Raw genomic sequence first — 22,315 nt, forward strand, 5'->3', positions numbered from 1 at the left:
GGACAGGTTTTGGCCTCAAGTTCGCAATGCCCACAACCCCAGAACCCCTGAACTCTAGTCAAGCTTTGGCCCCAATTCCACAATACCCACAACCCTGGAACTCTGGACAAGTTTTGGCCCCAACTCCACAAAGCCCACAACCCTGAACTCCAGACAAGCTTTGGCCCCAACTCCACAATGCCCACAACCCCAGAACTCTGGACAAGCTTTGGCCCCAACTCTGCAATGCCAGCAACCCCTGAACTCCAGACATGCTTTGGCCCCAACTCCACAATGCCGGCAACCCTTGAACTCCCGCACCGCTGAACTCCAGACAGGATTTGGACCCAACTCCTCAATGTCCACAACCCTTCAACTCCGGACAAGCTTTGGCCTCAACTCTGCAATGCCCACAACTCCTGAACTCCGGAAGACAAATATATAAAAAAAGAAAAGGCAACAACAGGGCAGTGTCAATCGATTAGAATAAAACCACTGTCTATCAGTAGTCAAACAAACTACGTTTCAACACATTTCTATAACCTAAAGGCAGTATTTGCACGTTGTTGGACACTTTACACGTGCAACGCGATGTAGTCGTATTGATTACAGAAGCGCATGTCCATTGCAACCTGGCTACAAGTGTTACACATGCACCTCCTCCGTGTTACTGGAGTTCCGCTCAACACATCGTTAAACACCTGCCCAATTGCATGCGTTGGTCAAAAATGTCAGGCAGGTCCCGTCTGCTAGTGGTCCAAGACTCGAAGGTGTCTTTCAAAAGGACTAGGCCATGGTGTGCCGATATACCCTGGACTGATTCCAAATCCCATGGCCATGCCCTCGGCAATGCAACCAACAAGATATAAACATATACATACATACATAAATATATATATATATATATATATATATATATATATATATATATATATATATATATATATATATATATATATACATACAGACTTGGCATTTAATATGGAATATTTTTTTTGTGGGGGTGAACTTACTTTTCAAGATGTCTTAGAACCAAAAGTTCATTGGAATTATGTTGAAATTATTCTAGATTTTGTTAATGTGACCTTTAAAAGAAACAAAAACCACATTTGACATTTCGAAACAAATAAATTGATCCTTGAAAGTGATGTAAACTGATATCGAACTCAATTCATGGACAGTACTGTGTTAAACTTCTGTACGTTTTCCAGAAGTATCTCTTTATTTTGCACATTAGCCAAAAATGTTTTTAACCAAAACAAAAGTTAAATTACGACTGGGATTACGGACAGTAAAATTACAGTTCAGTACTTCTTGTAACCCCCACGAGCATTCAGGAGAGCACGTACACGTTGAGGCATGCTGTTCACGAGATTTGCCAAGGTTTGGACAGGAATCGCTTGCCATGCAGTGACAATAGCCTGCTGCAATTCACGCACAGAGGTCGGCTGCTGGTCCAAGTGAACAATTTGACGCGTTGATTCTGCCCACAAGTTCTCTATCGGATTAATATCCGGGGACATGGCAGGCCACTCCATATGCTCTACACCACGGTCAGCAAGAAAGTGTTGGATCATGCGAGCACGATGAGGCCGTGCATTGTCATCTTGGAAGACAAAGTTTCCTCGAAAGGCTGCACGAGCAAATAGAAGCAATGTTTCTGCCAGAGTGGCCCTGTACTTGAACTGGTTCAGGTTTCTATTCAGAACAACCAGGTCAGTTTTGCCCCCTTCTTGAAAAGCAGCCCAAACAGTCACTCCACCACCTCCAGCTTGGACTCTTGGCACTATACAATCTTTGTTGTAGGCTTCATGCTCTTGTCTGCGCACTCGGACGTGGCCATCTTGACGATAGACCAGAAATCTTGACTCGTCACTGAAGATCACGTGATTCCAGCATCCTGGCTGCCATTGACGGTGCTCTCTGGCCCACTGCAATCAGCGCTGGCGGTGTTGTCTGGTCAGGCATGGCTTTCTCGGGGGACGCCTGGCATGAAAGCCTGCTTGAACCAGTCGTTGGTTGACTAGCCTTCTGGATACAGGCACATTTGTCAGTTGCTGCCACTCAGCCCTAAGCCGATTAGCTGACTTTGTACGGCCATTGCGGACTAACCGGTGCAGCTGGCGATCATCCCTCCTTGTGGTTCTGCGGGGATGTCCTGGCCTCGGTATTGGAGTAGGGACACCCCTCTGAGCATTTCGTTTCAGGATCTTTGACACCTGACCTTGAGTGATGCCATACTGCTGAGCAATAGCATGCTGTTTCATACCGTAATTTCGTAAAGCCACCACTCCATGACAAACAGCATTGTCGAGTTGACGGACCATCTCCAGAGGAAGCGGCAATAACTTTTGTAGATGTGCAGCAGTTGTTTTCCACTAATACAGAACGCAACAACCCTTGTATACCTGACTGTGAAGCCAATCATCAAATGCACCTGTCCGTACATTTTGCCACACCACCTGTGATATAACTTGTTGTTGACTTCTTGCTGCGACAGACAATCAGTGACATGGTTCTTTTAACAAATGAATCACCAAAGTGTAAAAGAAACTCACCAGATTGATATACTGAGTTAAGAAAGTAAACCCAAGTCAAGAAAAAAAAAAAATGGAATGCCAAGTCTGTATGTATATATATATATATATACTCCTCAATATATATATATATATATATAGTATATACTCCTATATATACTACATACTGTTACGGATTCGTCACTTCCGCTGTTGTGGTTTTCCTCCACTTGAAAGATTTCTGATTCTATGTACTATTATTGTCTTCCAAAGGTTTATTGTTTATGAACAGTTATTAAAAGTTAAAAAGGTTAACTTAAAATGATACAGGAAACCGAACCAGAAGACAAGGAGGTGAAGAGGAGGAGGCGGCGCGAGCAAAGTTGGAGAAGACGCGTGACGTCAAGGCTCCATAGCGAGGCTGGTCTACTGAAAGTCGCGAGGGAATTTTGAGTTCCTTGAAGGGACATCCAGCGATAGGAATTATCGCTGGAGTGGAAAATCTGCGTAGTCAGATTTGGGCGCTGAGATTTCGACGAATCCTCATCTAGTCGCATCGGCTCAAGTAAGAGCCATCGGCCATTTTGAACCCCACGCTTCAGACACCTACAAAGGTTTTGCCTCGCGTCATCTTCATCCCAACATCCTACCGTTTGTCGGGGATGTGTGTGTGCGACCGCTTCGTCTCCAAGTACGTTGCAGTTCGCTGAGTGAGTGGTGAAGGTGCCCCTCTGAAGGGCCGTTGTACAGTTTCGGCGGGGCGATCCCCATTGTCAACTGTACGCGATTCGAATATCGACTGGAGAGCGAGATTCAGGCTTCGACTGGATATCGTTCCAGTGACCGCTGAGGCGAATCACATTCGCCTTGGAAAATGTTATAGAGACATTGAGGAGTGTCCTTTTCACTCGCTGGGAGCAGTGAGTTATTTGACTTTATTGATGGTATATAGATAATAGAGTGCACTCTTAATTGCCATTTGTTGTACCGTTATTCCTGTGTGATTTTCAATATATTATTTGTTCATTTATAATCATTGGTGTGGTTTCACTATTGATTTCTAACACAGAGAACAACATATTTTTCTGCCGGGGCTCCTCTCGGGGTTCGGAGGTTTACCGAGACCAGGGGATCGGTGAGGAACCCGTAACAATACATATATATATATATATATATATATATATATATATATATACATACAGTGCATTCAGAAAGTATTCAGACCCCTTCACTTTTTTCACATTTTGTTATGTTGCAGCCTTGTGCTGAAATCGTTTAAATTCAATTTTTTCCCTCATCAATCTGCACTCAATACCCCATAATGACAAAGAGAAAACAGGATTTTAGAAAGTTTTGCAAATTTATTAAAAAGAAAAAACTGAAATATCACATTGACATAAATATTCATACCCTTTACTACAACACTTGAAATTTAGCTCAGGTGCCTCCCATTTCTCTTGATCATCTTTGAGATGTTTCTACACCTTGATTGGAGTCCACCTGTGGTAAATTCAATTGATTGGACATGATTTGGAAAGGCACACACCTGTCGATATAAGGTCTCACAGCTGACAATGCATATCAGAGCAAAAACAAAGCCATGAGGTCCAAGGAACTGCCTGCAGAGCTCAGAGACAGGATGGTGTCGAGGCACAGATCTGGGGAAGCCTACAAAAAAAAGCTCTGCTGCATTGAAGGTTCCCAAGAGCACAGTGGCCTCCATAATTATTAAATGGAAGAAGTTTGGAACAACCAGGATTCTTCCTAGAGCTGGCTGCCCGGCCAAACTGAGCATTCGGGGGAGAAGGGCGTTGGTAAGAGAGGTCACCAAGACCCCGCTGGTCACTCTGGCTGAGCTCCAGAGATCCTATGTGGAGATGGGAGAAACTTCCAGAAGGACAACCATCACTGCAACACTCCACCGAATCTGGGCTTTATGGCAGAGTGGCCAGACGGAAGCCAAACAGTTCAAACTTGGTTTCATCAGACCACCGAATCCTGTTTCTCACAGTCTGAGAGTCGTTTCGGTGCTTTTTTGCAAACTCCAAGCGGGCTTTCATGTGTTTTTCACTGAGGAGAGGCTTCCGTCTGAGTGACTGATATTAATATTCGGTACCGTCTGGGTTTCGTAGAAATCTGAAATTTGCGTGCCGACAGATATTGAATCCGGTACACCGGGAAAAAAATCACAGAACCGTCTGAAAACGTCCGTAAATGAATATGTACATCAAAAAAACCATGAAATCATCCGTGAAAAATAACCTCAATCGATATCTAGCATTTGAAAATTGTAATTTCTCTAACTGTAAACTGTGAAATCAACATGACAATGATGTCCGTAAATTGAAAAAAAGAAACCATCTGTAAATGAAAATTTACATAAATAACTGGAACAAATGCACTTTTTGTGCAAAATTTATGTAAAAACATCTGTATATTTAAAAAAAACCAAAAAAAAAAACCTCAATTGATAGCTATAAAACCTCAAACAATAAATTGCAATGTATTTAACTGTAAACTGTGAAATAAAAATCTCAATGAAAATTTATGTAAAAACCATAAATGCTTCTGTAAACTAAAAAAAATAAATTTAAAAACCTCAATTCATAAAAAAAAACAACCCTCTAGCAGCAGGTCGGTAATGCTTGCATATAATCATAAAGCTTATATTTATTATGTACCTACTTACAAAGCATGGTTTGTTATTGCTTACACAATGTGTAAGCATACCCCACTAGTATATATACACACAATTAAATGAGTGATTTTGTAATTTTGCACAACAACAGTTGTTCTCATTGTTCAAGACCATAGTTGCACAAGTACACTGGGTCCTGGGTTAACGTCATGGTTAGGTTCTTGAAAACCGCAACGTTAAGTGAAACGACGTTAAATGGATCAATTTTATCCCATTATAAATACATTTATCTCGGCCCAATAGCGAGTTTTGGGTGAATAATTACGATGAGGTTCTTTAAATCCTTGGTATCTAATTATTATAGACTTATAAGGGCACAACATTAACCAGGACGATGTTAAGCAAGGACAACCTGTATACAGTTACAGTGCATAAAGTACAGTTACAATGCACAAAGTGTGGTTACAGTGTTGTGGTACAGTTCCACGTTGTATAGTTACATACGTATGCAGTTACAGTGCATAAAGTACAGTCATTTTGTTTCAACACAATTAAAGACATTAATAACAGAAGTACAGTTATGGTGCATAAAGTACAGTTATATTGCACAAAGTGTGGTTACAGTGTTACAGTAGTTGTAGACCGTAGTTACATAGATATACAGTTAGAGTGCATAAAGTACAGTTACAATGCACAAAGTGCAATTACAGTGTTATGGCACAATTAGAGACCTTAGTTACATAAGTATACAGTCACAATGGGCAAGGTGTGGTTACATTGTTATGGTACAGTTAAAGACTTTTATTACACTGGTAAACAGTTGCTGTACATAAAGTACAGTTACACTGCATGAAGTGTGGTTACAGTGTTACAGTGCAGTTAGAGACCTTGGTTACATGAGTACACGTTACAATACACAAAGTGTGGTTGCAGTGTTACTGTAAAGCTAAAGACCTTAGTTACACTACTACGTACACAGTTACAGTGCATAAAGTACAGTTAAAATGCACAAAGTGTGGTTCCTGTGTTAGGGTACAGTTAGAGACCTTAGTTACAAAGGTGCACAGTTACAGTGCATAAAGTGCAGTTACAATGTTGTGGTACAGTTCGACATTATATCGTTACATAAGTATACAGTTACAGTGCATGAAGTAGAGTTACAATGCACAAAGTGCAGTTACAGTGTTGCAGTGCAGTTATGGACTTTGATTACAAAAATACTAATACAATGCAGAAAGTGCAGTTAAAATGCACAAAGTGGGATTGCAGTGTTACTGTACAGCTAAAGTCCTTAGTTACACTAGTACACAGTTACAGTGTACAAAGTACAGTTACAATGCACAAAGTGTGATTACAATGATATTGTACAATTAGAGACCTTAGTTACATAAGTATACAGTTACAGTGCATAAAGTAGGCCTACAGTTACAATGCACAATGTGGGGTTACAGTGTTACAGTACAGTTACATACCTTAGTTGTATAGATGCACAGAGTGCATAAAGTACAGTTACAATGCACAATGTGGGGTTACAGTGTTACAGTACAGTTACATACCTTAGTTGTATAGATGCACAGAGTGCATAAAGTACAGTTACAATGCACAATGTGGGGTTACAGTGTTACAGTACATTTACATACCTTAGTTGTGTAGATACACAGAGTGCATAAAGTACAGTCACAATGCACAATGTGGGGTTACAGTGTTACAATACAGTTACATACCTTAGTTGTGTAGATACACAGTTAGAGTGCATAAAGTACAGTTACAATGCACAATGTGGGGTTACAGTGTTACAGTACATTTACATACCTTAGTTGTATAGATACACAGTTAGAGTGCATAAAGTACAGTTACAATGCACAATGTGGGGTTACAGTGTTACAGTACATTTACATACCTTAGTTGTATAGATACACAGTTAGAGTGCATAAAGTACAGTTACAATGCACAATGTGGGGTTACAGTGTTACAGTACATTTACATACCTTAGTTGTATAGATACACAGTTAGAGTGCATAAAGTACAGTTACAATGCACAAATTGCGGTTACAGTGTTACAGTACATTTACATACCTTAGTTGTATAGATACACAGAGTGCATAAAGTACAGTTACAATGCACAAATTGCGGTTACAGTGTTACAGTACATTTACATACCTTAGTTGTATAGATACACAGAGTGCATAAAGTACAGTTACAATGCACAAATTGCGGTTACAGTGCAGTTAGAGACGTTGATTACAAAAATACAGATAGTGCATTAAGTACAGTGACAATGTTAGAAAATAGGATTTGCTGTTCATCAATAGAAAAGTCGATGACGTCAGTACAGCAACGTAGTTACATTAGTTACAGAAATATAATTAGAGATATTCATCACAAAGAAAGGGGTACGAAGTTTCATACAGGTATAGCTACAGGTGAAGACACCGATTTGAAAACATTGGAGTCGAGAGGATCAATGGATCGAGAGGGGTTGATAATATTCTGGTGTACACGAGTTGATGTTAATATGACGTAATAAGTGAATACAGGTTCTTGAAATCGCAGAAAGTGGACAAAACATTTCGGGATGTATATATACATATATAGTGCAGCTGTACAGGTACCTATATATATATATATATCCCATGATGGGAGAGTCGTCACGGATCGCTCTTAATGGAATACCCCGTGAGCCGAGCGCGCTCCCACATGCATCCCGGGTCCGTTTCTCGTGTCCGGTGCGTACGCGGGATCCGAGAATACCTGCATGCGGTTGACCGGTAACGCACCGACACCTGCACGGACCCCGAGGTCCTCACGAAGCCCCCCGCGCACGTGTACACGTGCGTCGCCCAAGCTCGCACGTGCGCTCCGATTGGTATGCAGCGCGCGCAGCACGTGCGAGCGCAGCAACATTAAAGCGTAACCGCGGAAACATCGCACAACATCAGTAGCGGCGTGTTCGTGCCATTAATATAACACCGAAGGGGTTTCATCGGCGACCTCGTCACACGTCACACGGAGCTCACTGAAGATAAAGAGACGCACCCGGTGATTCCTTCATGTAAATGTCGACGTTTACAAGATGACCCCATGACCCCCCTAACCCTAATCTACCACTTAATCTCGAGCCTTATCATTAGACGTACGTTACAATGAACGGATGCGCGTTCAGTCGTCACGGCGTGTACTCTCTGGGCGCTCCTGTTACGTCAATAGGATCTATATAAAGCGATCTTCGTGGTGGTGTCTCGGGGCAGGGGTCGATCCCGCGTGCGGCGGCACAGAGGCGCAGTCCCACGGCGCTTGGGTAACAAGAGCAACGAGGAGGCGGGGGGGGGACGAGGAGGCGGGGGGGGGGACGAGGAGGCGGGGGGGGGACGAGGAGGCGGGGGGGGGGGGGACGAGGAGGCGGGGGGGGGGGGGACGAGGAGGCGGGGGGGGGGGGGGACGAGGAGGCGGGGGGGGGGGGGACGAGGAGGCGGGGGGGGGGACGAGGAGGCGGGGGGGGGGACGAGGAGGCGGGGGGGGGGACGAGGAGGCGGGGGGGGGGACGAGGAGGCGGGGGGGGGACGAGGAGGCGGGGGGGGGGACGAGGAGGCGGGGGGGGGCGAGGAGGCGGGGGGGGGGACGAGGAGGCGGGGGGGGGGACGAGGAGGCGGGGGGGGGGGCGAGGAGGCGGGGGGGGGGGGACGAGGAGGCGGGGGGGGGACGAGGAGACAGGGGGAATGAGGGGAGGAAGGGGGGCACGAGGGGAGGGGTCCAGCGACTCAAAGTACGATCATCGGATGGAACGAAGTTTTAGGGGGTTTTTTTTCTTCCGAAACCCCCCCTCGCTCTCCCCTTCTCTCTCTCTCTCCGTCTCTCGCGTGCTTTTCTCGCCCCGCCCCCCGAACCTCGAGGTGCCCCGCCCCTCGGTTAGCGCCGTACGCACGCGCTCCGTGGACACGCGTCTCCTTGAGCCCGAGAGGCGCGGCGGAACCGCTGTTCATTCATCGAACGCGTCGCTTCTCACCGGCCGGGGGAGTCTCGCACTCGTCCTGCTCGACCCGAGGGCCTGACGGTCGTTCATACCTGCAGGGTATTCGCGGTAAGTCCGGAGATGGTCTGTTTGGTGCGGTCTTTAATATGTGTCCTTTGAAATGGGGTCTTTGCTTAATTTCACATCCGTTGGAGGTGAGCGTACCCACCCCCTCCTTCCCAACACCACCCACCCCGTCACCTCCGTCCGAGACGTGGACATACCTAGCAAGCAATAAAACTTTACCCCAATTGTTTGTCACCTGCAGAAGTTCCTATCGGGATTTATTTAATCAGACAAGAACTTTTCCGCGTCCGTACCGTTCGGAATTCCCTTTGCGTCGAACCTGACGTCACTCGCAAAGCCTTGGGACCGGCCCCGGGGTCGCTCTCACGAACCCCTCGACATTTACATCATTGATGCAGCGAGCCCGTCGAGTATCGAACGTTATCCCAGAGTGACCGAATCGACCTGTGTTTGTGACGTTTGATTATTTATTTAAAGCGAACACCTTAATTACGATGACGAACGACGCGGGGGTCTTCGATTGATGCGCGTCTGTTTGGCCGAGATAAGCACATGACCGAAGGGAGATCCCCGCACCTCGTGGTGCCGCTCGGACGCTACTCGGATATCGAACTTGTCTGAACGGCCATTCACGGTGACCATGAAATTGGGCTCCGTTTTTGGCGCCTTCGGACGAGGGAACAACATCACCCTCGCGGTGCGGACGGGACAGTGCGACCGATTGTCCGGAGGTCCATGACCATGGGGTCGAGTCCCACTCACTCTTTGGAACATGGAGTGGCCGAGTCGATCTACGTCACTCGAGCGACGGTGGACAAAGTTTATCCCGAGTTTGGACAAGTCGCCGGTAATCGGCCCGGGTTTGGTACCCGTGACTGTACCGCCCCCCCACCCGGCCCCCCTTTCCCGCCCCCTTCCATGATGCAAGTGCTGGTGGTTAATTATGAACACAGTGCGGCGGCTTGTTTTCTCCGAGGGCTGTTACAAAATTGCCAAACGTTCATAAATTAGATCAACCCGTGTCTGTTAATGATCACTCGACGTTTGTTTGAGCGCATTGTAGTTCGACATAGACCGCAGCACGTTGCTTGCAAAACCCAAAGGGGGTTCCAATTGAATGTTTCGGTGCATCCACATGGTCGTGTACTCGCTTTGGTAGAGATTGGGTCGGCTCGGGGATGGTGGGGGTCCATATGGTCGTGTACTCGCTTTGGCAAAGACTGGGTCGGCTCGGAGATGGTGGTGCGTCCATATGGTCGTGTACTAGCTTTGGTAGAGACTGGGTCGGGTCGTGGATGGTGGGGGTCCACAGGGTCGTGCACTCTCTGGCTTTGGGATGGTGGTGGTCCACATGGTCGTGTATTCGTTTTTGTAAAGGTTGGGTCGCATCAACGACGATGATGGCGGGCGTCCACATGGTCGTGTACTCGCTTTTTATAAAAGCTGGGTCAGCTCATGGTGTTGGTGGGTTCATATGGTCGTGTACTCGTTTTTGTAAAGACTATATTGGCTCAGGGTGGTGGTGGGTCCACATCGTCGTGTACACGTTTTTGTAAAGACTATATTAGCTCAGGGGTGGTGTTTGGTCCATATGGTCGTGTACTCCTTTTGTAAAGACTATATTAGCTCAGGGGTGGTGGTTGGTCCACATGGTCGTGTACTCCTTTTGTAAAGACTATATTAGCTCATGGGTGGTGGTTGGTCCACATGGTCGTGTACTCCTTTTGTAAAGACTATATTAGCTCAGGGGTGGTGGTTGGTTCACATGGTCGTGTACTCCTTTTGTAAAGACTATATTCGCTTAGGGGTGATGTTTGGTCCACATGGTCGTGTACTCCTTTTGTAAAGACTATATTAGCTTAGGGGTGATGTTTGGTCCACATGGTCGTGTACTCCTTTTGTAAAGACTATATTAGCTCAGGGGTGGTGTTTGGTCCACATGGTCGTGTACTCCTTTTGTAAAGACTATATTTGCTCAGGGGTGGTGGTTGGTCCACATGGTGGTGTACTCCTTTTGTAAAGACTATATTAGCTTAGGGGTGATGTTTCGTCCACATGGTCGTTTACTCCTTTTGAAAAGACTATATTAGCTCAGGGGTGGTGTTTGGTCCACATGGTCGTGTACTCCTTTTGTAAAGACTATATTAGCTCAGGGGTGGTGGTTGGTCCACATGGTCGTGTACTCCTTTTGTAAACACTATATTAGCTCAGGGGTGGTGTTTGGTCCACATGGTCGTGTACTCCTTTTGTAAAGACTTTATTAGCTCAGGGGTGGTGGTTGGTCCACATGGTCGTGTACTCCTTTTGTAAAGACTATATTAGCTCAGGGGTGGTGTTTGGTCCACATGGTCGTGTACTCCTTTTGTAAAGACTATATTACCTCAGGGGTGGTGTTTGGTCCACATGGTCGTGTACTCCTTTTGTAAAGACTATATTAGCTCAGGGGTGGTGTTTGGTCCACATGGTCGTGTACTCCTTTTGTAAAGACTATATTTGCTCAGGGGTGGTGGTTGGTCCACATGGTCGTGTACTCCTTTTGTAAAGACTATATTAGCTTAGGGGTGGTGTTTGGTCCATATGGTCGTGTACTCCTTTTGTAAAGACTATATTAGCTCAGGGGTGGTGTTTGGTCCACATGGTCGTGTACTCCTTTTGTAAAGACTATATTAGCTCAGGGGTGGTGGTTGGTCCACATGGTCGTGTACTCCTTTTGTAAAGACTATATTAGCTCAGGGGTGGTGTTTGGTCCACATGGTCGTGTACTCCTTTTGTAAAGACATTTTTTTTAATTTTTTTTTTTAAATACTGAATCGAGGCTCGTGGTATATTAGCTTAGGGGTGATGTTTGGTCCAGATGGTCATTTACTCCTTTTGTAAAGACTATATAAGCTCAGGGGTGTTGGTTGGTCCAAATAGTCATGTACTTCTTTTGTAAAGACTATATTGGCTCAGGGGTGGTGCTTGGTCCAAATGGTCGTGTACTTCTTTTGTAAAGACTATATTGGCTCAGGGGTGGTGTTTGGTCCATATGGTCGTGTACTCCTTTTGTAAAGACTATATTAGCTCAGGGATGGTGGTTTGTCCACATGGTCGTGTACTTGTTTTTGTAAAGACTATATTAGCTCAGGGGTGGTGGTTGGTCCAAATGGTCGTGTACTCCTTTTGTTAAGACTATATTAGCTCAGGGGTGGTTGTTTGTCCATATGGTCGTCTACTCCTTTTGTAAAGACTATATTAGCTCAGGGGTGGTGGCTGATCCATATGGTCGTGTACTCCTTTTGTAAAGACTATATTAGCTCAGGGGTGGTTGTTTGTCCATATGGTCGTGTACTCCTTTTGTAAAGAGTATATTAGCTCAGGGGTGGTGGTTGGTCCAAATTGTCGTGTACTTCTTTTGTAAAGACTATATTGGCTCAGGGGTGGTATTTGGTCCATATGGTCCATAAAGACAACGCCTTGTCTTTTGTAAAGACTATATTAGCTCAGGGGTGGTGGTTGGTCCACATGGTCGTGTACTTGTTTTTGTAAAGACTATATTAGCTCAGGGGTGGTGGTTGGTCCATATGGTAGTGTCCTCCTTTTGTAAAGACTATATTAGCTCAGGTGTGGTGGTTTGTCCACATGGTCGTGTACTCATTTAGTAAAGAGTATATTAGCTGAGGGGTGGTTGTTTGTCCATATGGTCGTGTACTTATTTTGTAAAGAGTATATTAGCTGAGGGGTGGTTGTTTGTCCATATGGTCGTGTACTCCTTTTGTAAAAACTATATTAGCTCAGGGGTGGTGGTTGGTCCATATGGTCGTGTACTTATTTTGTAAAGGCAATATTAGCTCAGGGGTGGTGGTTGGTCCATATGGTCGTGTACTCCTTTTGTGAAGACTATATTAGGTCGGGGATGGTGGTTGGTCCATATGGTCGTGTACTCCTTTTTTAAAGACTATATTAGCTCAGGGGTGGTTGTTTGTCCTATATGGTCGTGTACTCCTTTTGTAAAGACTATATTAGCTCAGTGGTGGTGGTTTGTCCATATGGTCGTGTACTCATTTAGTAAAGAGGATATTAGCTCAGGGGTGATGTTTGGTCCATATGGTCGTGTACTCCTTTTGTAAAGACTATATTAGCTCAGGGGTGCTTGTTTGTCCATATGGTCGTGCACTCATTTAGTAAAGACTATATTAGCTCAGAGGTGGTGTTTGGTCCATATGGTCGTGTACTCCTTTTGTAAAGACTATATTAGCTCAGGGGTGGTGGTTGGTCCATATGGTCATGTACTCATTTAGGAAAGGCTATATTAGCTCAGGGGTGGTGTTTGGTCCATATGGTCGTGTACTCATTTCGTAAAGACTATATTAGCTCAGGGGTGGTGTTTGGTCCATATGGTCGTGTACTCCTTTTGTAAAGACTATATTAGCTCAGGGGTGGTGGTTGGTCCATATGGTCGTGTACTTATTTAGTAAAGACTATATTAGCTCAGGGGTGGTGTTTGGTCCATATGGTCGTGTACTCATTTAGTAAAGAGTATATTAGCTCATGGGTGGTGTTTGGTCCATATGGTCGTGTACTCATTTCGTAAAGACTATATTAGCTCAGGGGTGGTGTTTGGTCCATATGGTCGTGTACTCATTTCGTAAAGACTATATTAGCTCAGGGGTGGTGTTTGGTCCATATGGTCGTGTACTCATTTCGTAAAGACTATATTAGCTCAGGGGTGGTGGTTGGTCCACATGGTCGTGCAATATATTTGGTAAAATATATGGTCTGCATTTATCATGTATGGTCTGCATGGTCGAAGACTAATGTAATGCCTCAGTTGTCTCAATGGTGGTGGGGGTCATGAAGCAAGGAGACGTTCAATGGACGCGCTCCCCATTTTGCACTTTTCTATATTATCGACTGAGTGCTCGAGTTGCAGCCCGGGCCTGGTTTGAGCTCCGCCAGGATGTGGGCCACACTAGTCAATTATTCACTCCCTTAAAATTACATTCCCATCAAAAGGTTTTGCAACATTCCTCGAGGCCCCCCCTATTTTATAATACCTGCCATTAATATTTCAGCGCAGTCTTGGGGTGGGTGGCGCGAACAGATGCGTTCTTGTAGACACGTCACTCCAGGGTCCGAATCTTTCGCTTCCGGCCCGCAGTGGCTGCTCCTATGTGCAGAAGTCTACCCGAGCCACTCACCCGCACCTGATGGCCGCGTGTCCACTAGCGAGTCGTGCCGTGACCGCGTGCCAATCGCGGGCTTTGAACAATTTGTCAAGTCAATGTTATTTACAAATGTGTGCTCGAGTAGGTCTTTTCAAATAAGATGAACACAAGTCTGTTAGCGTGATGACGTCGTGACGTCGGTGCGGTGATGACCTTCGGTTTGGCGATTTGTACGTGCTCGCGGCGGATTCTCGGTGAGTAGGGAACGTTACCTGCGTGCTCTCGGCGTTGCTGCCTCACCGCAGATACGAGGCGTGTGCTCGTTGCCATTAAGCCGGCCATCTCGTATGCTTTGAGTATAAAGACTCTGTTGCACAGCCAATTTGTCCCTCCATCCCTTTGATGTATTTTGAAGAACACAGCACACGCTATGGCATATTCATAGGTGGAAACACACGGCACAGTCCTTGGATGAGAGTGACCTCTACACAGCGAAACTGTTCAAAAAGTTCCACGAACGAACGAGACACTTTGTTCGAGGCGACTTTGAGCGATGCTCATAATAGTCGAGATGCACCAAGGTTGTTTTTGTATTTCCTTGGTGCATGCATCAGAATAATCATGTGTATGTAATTAGTAGACAAAACATTTCCTTCCTCATGATACCAAGTTCATGTGCATGTATATGGAAAGTGAATAAATAGTACCTGGGGTTCCTGGGACCGTCGTGGGCATCCGCTACCCTCGGAAGTGACTTGCTTTTGTAACTCATCAGGACAAGATGGTCCATGATCTTTCCCCACTTCACTCAGGTGCTCCCAGTGAGATGACTATGTATTTGTACACCTGACTAACACGAGAGGGTATAGTGATGTCTGCAGTTCGGTGCTACCTGACCGGTGATGTATTTGTACTTGGCCTCCTAAATTGGTGGTTGGCAAAGTGACGACGTTGCAGGCAGATTCCGAATTGTGGGCATCTGTAAACTTCTATCCTCTTTGGTAAAGTTGAGGCCTGGCACGATGGCTCATGGGTCGTGCACTCGGCTCTGAGCCGCCCCGTTCGAGTTTGGTGCCAGCCTGACTATAAACTGCCACCCCGGTGCTCCGCAGGTAGGGCATCGCGTGGAACGCCACGTCGTCCTTGTGCCAGGGGACGCCAAGCCAGGTGTCCCATTTGCGAAAGTGAAACACTGCGGTGCCTTTTGAAACGAGGACCCCGTTGTGTGCCCCCTACCCCGTCCGCACTCCAACTTGAGAATCGTCGCCTTGGTTGAGAACCCCTTCGGCAGCGACCCCGTGCTACGAAGCGGCTACCTGTCCGGGATTTCACCTTAGAAAACTCACGATTTATCAGAAAAGGGTTAGGGTTAGGGTTAGCCTCTGGGGCCTCTGGGGTATGCGGTAGTAGTAGACAGGTGTGCCGGAAGCAATTCAATATTTGGGGGCTTGGGTACAAAAAGGGTGCCATCTCCCTGTGATAAGGGTGCCTCCCCCTCCCAAAAACGGTCATCTTCACCATCAAAAGGGAACACATTCTATTACAAAAAAGTAATACTTTACCTTGCGTCGAGAGCGGCCCTCTCAGGTGTAGCTACTTCTTTGATGATGTTTTATTTTTATTTACTCTTCATTTTATTTACCCTCACTCTCTTCAATCCCACTCCTCCCTCCAGGTCTTTAAAACAGCTGTTCACCACCATCTCTTATCTTCCCCCATCCAAAACCTTGATCTTTTCTACCCCCGCTAATTCACCCCAGATCCACCTTGTTTGTAATTCCAACTTCTTTCCTGGAAGTCCTTGCAGTGTCCATATGTTTTATACCTCTCCCACCTCCCCCCAAGCCCTCTCCCTCCCACAGTTCTCTCGATGTCTCTGCTCTCAAACATTGTGTTTGTGTCCTTCCCCTTCTCTCCCCATCTTGTCTACTGTTCCCCTTATTATATACTTTGTGTGTCTGTTTGATTTTTTTGTGTGATTAATGTTGTCTTTCACGGGCCTCGATCTTGTATACAACCCCCCCCCCCCCAAAAAAAATTGCTCTTTTTTTTTCTCTCTCTCTCTGTCTCTCTCTCCCTCTCTCTCCCTCTCCCTCTCTCTCCCTCTTTCTCCCTCTGTCTCTCTCCCTCCCCCTTTCTCTCTCTCTCCCTCTCTCTCTCCCTCTCTCTCTCTCCCTCTCTCTCTCCCTCTCTCTCTCCCTCTCTCTCTCCCCCTGTCTCTGCCTCTCTCTCCATCTCTCTCCCTCTCTCTGTCTCTCCCCCCCTCTCCTTCTCCTTCTCTCCCCCCCTCTCTCTCCGTCCCTCTCTCTCCCTCTCTCTCTCCCCCTGTCTCTCTCCCTCTCTCTCTCTCCCTCTCTCTCTCCCTCTCTCTCCCCCCCCCTCTCCCTCTCTCTCTCTGCCTCTCTCTCTCCTTCTCCCTGGTCTCCCTCTCTCTCTCTCCCCCTCTCTCTCTCTCTCCCTCTGTCTCTCCCTCTCTCTCCCTCTCTTTCTCCCTCTCTCTCTCTCCCCTCTCTCTCCCTCTCTCTCCCCCTCTCTCTCCCTCTCCCTGGTCTCCCTCTGTCTCCCTCCCCTCTCTCTCTCTCTCCCTCTGTCTCTCCCTCTCTCTCTCCCTCTCTCTCCCTCTCTCTCTCCCTCTCTCTCCCTCTCTCTCTCCCTCTCTCTCTCTCTCTTCCTCTCCCTCTCTCTCCCTCTCTCTCTCCCTCTCTCTCTCTCTCTTCCTCTCTCCCTCTCTCCCTCTCTCTCTCTCTTCCTCTCTCCCTCTCTCTCTCCCTCTCTCTCTCCCTCTCTCTCTCCCTCTCCCTCTCCCTCTCTCGGAGGGGAATGACATTTTCCTAACTCATGATACCTATGTATAATGCAAAAGTGATTGTCCTCCCCCCCAAAAATTAAGGGGGGCAAGTGAATTGGTAGTAGAGGCAAAGTTGAGATGGTGCGCACCCCTCATTTGTTCATGCTTGCGATGCACCTGCATGTTTTGAGCGAAGTCTTCGCAAATGCCCAACGTGTGCACGGTAGTGATTTAGTAAGTGAGCCTAGTTTGATGGTAGAACCTTACACGCCATTATGGAGCGACGTTATGTCCCTGCCTTTCTCACTGCACTTTACTAATGAGGAATGAAAAAGTGAGTTTAATCAAGGTGGGTGGAACCACGCGGATGATTACGGAAGGGGTTAAAAGTAGATGAAAGGATGTGATGGAAGGCTGCATGGCGAGGGGTGGGCGAACTTGGGTAGTATTTTTACCCTGAGCAGCACCTTTGCACTAGAGATTAGCTTTTCCTGCAAATGGCTTCTTGGCTCATCTAACTTGCAGGGCGGAATGAAAAGATGTCTATCTAAAGAGCTACAGGGAAATAAGTGCACGTGTAACCTTGTGCGTGACGCCTCGTCGGAAGACGGACCGGGCAGATGTTGTGAGCGAGCGCTCGAGACTAACTTGGCATCCGAAGGTGGAGCGGGCTCAGCTGTTACCGCCATGAAAAATTAACGACACGAAACGACTGTTTATTTATTTATTTTCCGGACAACACAAACTCGTCGACAAATGTATTCCGTGTTCGCAAGTACGTTTCCTTGTCTGCGGTTCCCTGGCCGTCGTGGGAGGTATAAGTGATATTGAAATGGTATTCGTGAGTTGTGTGCGAGAGGGGAGTGCGCAAATTGTTGGAGATGAACGAAGCGACTTCCAGAGACCGAGGCTACTAACGTTGTGGGAATTGGAGCGGTTGAACTCGAATAAATGCTCGATCGGAGGACGTTCTCGTGGAATGCCAAGTGACCGATCGGACGCCGTAATCGTTTGTCTCTTGTCCCAAGGAATTCCACGCTGCACGCATTTTATGGTAAATTAACCCAGGACTGATGTCACCGGTTGCAGATGCCAACTTACATCGATGGCACGCAAAAGAGCTTCTGCGCCTCTGATGGAACTTTAGAATGTTTGGAGTGATCCAAACTCAAACCAGACAACCAAACTCCACAACCGAACCCCACAACTGAGTACTCACTCCCAACGCCTTGTCAATTTGTAGTTTGTCCATTTTGAAAAAGGTAAAGCGAATTCCTTTGTGACAGCATAAGCTTCATGCAGGTGTTTAACATTCCATCTATATATATATAAAATCTATCTATCAGGGATAGTTATATCCTTTTAAATCAGAAAATAAAAATAAATGGCATTGACAAAAGTATTGACACCCAAGACTTAATATTTAATCCTGGTGTTGGCTGAGAGGTTAGGGTGCCGGCTTGGGATCCAAAAATCGCCGGATTGGGCTTGGTGCCTGAAAAAGGCCAACCCCTACTCTAAAGGGGGAAAAAATGGCCTCTAAAGGTAGTTCTTATCAGGGATAGTCTGAGATATCTAGCCTGATTTTGAATGCTGGTTCAGCTACAAACTGCCATCCTGGAGTTTCGCAGGCCGAGGCATCAACGTATGTGCTGTCCCTCAGATGGGCATTAAGCTGGGCCTCCCATCCGCTAGGATTAGTTGGTAGACATCAAAGATTCCATGGTAGTCTGGTGTTGGCTTAGCGGTTCGGGTGTCGTCTTGGGATCCTAGAATCCTGGGTTTGAATCCCGGTCGATCGTTGAATTAACACCAGGGGGGTTGACTGTCATCCTTCCTCAGCCTGTCATCCTTCCGAGGTTGGCAAATTGAGTACCAGCTCACTGGTAAGTCCCTGTGTGTCGCAAGAGGCGCCTAACAGGGTAGGTGGCAGGAAGGGCATCCGGCTGTAAAACATTGCTTCAAAAAGGGGACCAAGGTGCCCAAAAAAGCCCAATCCCTGCTCTGCGGGGAAAAATGGCCTCTAAAGGTGGTTCTAAAGGTGGTTCAAAGATCCCACGGTGTCCTTCGTGAACAGTAGGCGAGTTGTTGCCGGCACTCTGAACAAATTACCTAATTCCTGCACGCTCGGATGAGTATCTCGCTTGTTGGGGGTTCTGTCCCACCAATGACTGGCTGAAATATTCCGATAGCTTTTCGATTTTGAGCTTGCATGTGCATGTATAATCAAACAAATGATTAAATGTAATAAAATGACCTTATTATTCGTAGGCATAAAATATAAAACATATGGAAAGGGACTAAAACTAATAGGCAGGTCAGCTGCAGAGAGACTTTGGATACAAATTACAGGAAGTTACAGAATTACAGAGACTTTGGATACATGGAGGGGGCCACATGACCACACCGATTTATTATATCGTCGTTATCCAACTTGGTTGAAATACTGAATTGAGCTAAAATAAGTAGAAATGAGCAACAGATAAAACGAACAAAATCAAGGACACTTGAATTTTTAATTTCTGTACTCTATATACCACAGACATGTGATAAAGGTACCTTAAAGGTATTTGATCTTCTTTCTGCACATCTCAGCGTCTCGCTTCAACATGCTTATGCACCCAGTGGGCATTAAAAGCCAAAAGCAATGGAAACATCTGGCCCGAGACGTTTGAGTCTAATGAAGTCGCAACATTAGGAAATTCAAAATGAATGTCTGGATGCACCTCGTATTGTAAAAGAAGACAGACAAAGCCTGCTTGTAACTTACACCAACCTGTAGAAGCACTGGAGCTCGAGACTTTTCACGTTTTTGTTTGAACATTTCAGGGCCAGTGGCAGTCTGGAAGCTGTAGGTTTTGATGTACAGTTCATCAATGCTGTACAGTGAAAGCTGTCCTTGTTTATATGCCTGGGGCCTGCTCGTGAAACAAGGTTCTGTGGCAAGGCAGCCTAGCGGCTGCGTGTGAGCGCAGTGGTGAAGTGCACCAAATGAGATACGGCGAGACTCGTGTCCCTTCACAATCGGTCAGAAGTCCACCGACACTCATGTACCCAAGGTATGACCAAAACCTAGCCATCCTCAGCTGGAGCAGTGTATCGGCTGATGTGTACCTGATAAAGGTGTACCTGATGTACCTGATAAATAAAGGAGGCAAGCTTGTATGTGTATGCATAATGCACAACCTCACCATGTAGATGCTCACCCTGTAATTACCCTTTATACCTTGAGCTTCAATATTGATTTTTTTTTTTTTAAATACAAGATTGAGGCTCGTGAAAGAGCTAACATTACTCACACAAAAAGTCAAACCGACACATAAAACACAAAATATGTGGAGCAGTAGACAAGATGGGGGGAGAGGCGAAAGGACACAAACACAACATTTGAGAGCAGGGACATAAAGAGAACTGTGGGAGGGAGAGGGCTTGGCGGGAGATGGGAGAGGTATAAAACATATGGACACTGCAAGGACTTCCAGGAAAGAAGTTGGAATTTCAAAAAAGTGGATCTGGGGTGAATTAGCGGGGGTAGAAAAGATCAAGGTTTTGGATGGGGGAAGATAAGAGATGGTGGTGAACAGCTGTTTTAAAAACCTAGAGGGAGGAGTGGGATTGAAGGGAGTGGGGGAGTTTGTTCCAGAGGCGGGAGAAAAGGGAAATGAAAGAGTGAAGCTGAGCAGAGAGCCTAGATTTTGGCAGTTTAACAATAAGAGGGTTGCTGGCAGATCTTGTGCGACCTGTAGGAATATTTGGGGGACAGAGCACAGAGAGAGCTGGGGGGGCAAGGCCAGAGAGGAGTCGGTAGAAGACAGAAAGACAAGTTCCACAAGAATTTAAGCCAATGTTTTTTTTGTGCTGGGATCCTTCATTTTCACATGAAAGCGATAGTTAAATGGTGTCTACCTCTATCACTGAAGGTGGACGGATGTTATGTATTCACCCTTGTTTGTCTGATTGTGAACAAGATATCTTTAAAAAGTTGTGGACGGATTTGGATGAAATTTGGTGGACCGATTGGGTGTGCGACAAGGACGTATCGATTCAATTTTGGTGAAGATCCGGATCCAAATCAGAGTTTTAAAAGTGATTCTTCACCATTGAGAGATCGGGCTACAACCGATAAAAACGACGATATTTCAAAAGGTTGTGGACAGAATAAGATGAAGCTTGGTGGATGAGTTGGTTGGGTGACAAGAACAAGCCGATTATATTTTGGTTAAAGTCTGGATCCGGATCCAAAAATTAAAAAAAGATTCTTCAGCATTGAAAATGAATGAATGAATGATCGTTTTAAGGCCATTTTTTCCGCGCTAGAGTGGGGGTTAGCCTAGCGGACCGCATGACAATCATGGTTCCCTGTTTGAGGCAGTGTTTTTATGGCCATATGCCCTTCCTGATGCCAACCCTTAGTCGCCTCTTACGATGCGCAGGGATACCGTGTACCTATTCTAAATCGGGGTACATTCATCCCAGCAAGCTGGTACTCAATTTGCCGACCTCAGAAGGATGACAGGCTGAGTCAACCCCCTGGCGTTAATTCAGCGATCAACTGGGATTCAAACCCAGGATCCTAGGATCCCAAGCCAGCACCCGAACCGCTAAGCCAACACCAGGATTCGAACTCAGGATCCTAGGATCCCAAGCCGGCACCCTAACTGCTAAGCCAACACCAGGATTCGAACTCAGGATCCTAGGATCCCAAGCCAGCACCCTAACCGCTAAGCCAACACCGGGATTCAAACTCAGGATCCTAGGATCCCTAGCCCGCACCCTAACCGCTAAGCCAACACCGGGATTCAAACTCAGGATCCTAGGATCCCTAGCCTGCACCCTAACTGCTACGCCAACACCGGCATTCGACCTCAGGATCCTAGGATCCCAAGCTGGCACCCTAACCGCTAAGCCAACACCGGGATTCGAACTCTGGATCCTAGGATCCCAAGCCGGCACCCTAACCGCAAGGCCAACACCGGAATTCAAACTCAGGATCCTAGGATCCCAAGCCGGCACCCTAACCACTAAGCCAACACTGGGATTCAAACTCAGGATCCTAGGATCCCATGCCGGCACCCTAACTGCTAACCCAACACCAGGATTCGAACTCAGGATCCTAGGATCCCAAGCCAGCACCCGAACCGCTAAGCCAACACCGGGATTCGAACTCAGGATCCTAGGATCCCAAGCCGGCACCCTAACCGCTAAGCCAAC

At 46.4% G+C, this 22,315-nt stretch overlaps 1 protein-coding gene across 1 annotated transcript in view; it reads left to right on the forward strand.

The window, feature by feature from the left end:
• Positions 1-8,958: 8,958 nt before the first annotated feature.
• The window catches only part of ESRRG (estrogen related receptor gamma), a 544,168-nt gene continuing 530,811 nt past the window's right edge, over positions 8,959-22,315 (forward strand). The window contains 1 exon segment of the mRNA XM_068129597.2: positions 8,959-9,211. The gene's annotated coding sequence lies outside the window, so the exon portion shown is untranslated.

This window comes from Myxine glutinosa, chromosome 9, assembly GCF_964187855.1.
Source record: "Myxine glutinosa chromosome 9, kmMyxGlut1.1, whole genome shotgun sequence".
NCBI classification, from domain to species: domain Eukaryota; kingdom Metazoa; phylum Chordata; class Myxini; order Myxiniformes; family Myxinidae; genus Myxine; species Myxine glutinosa.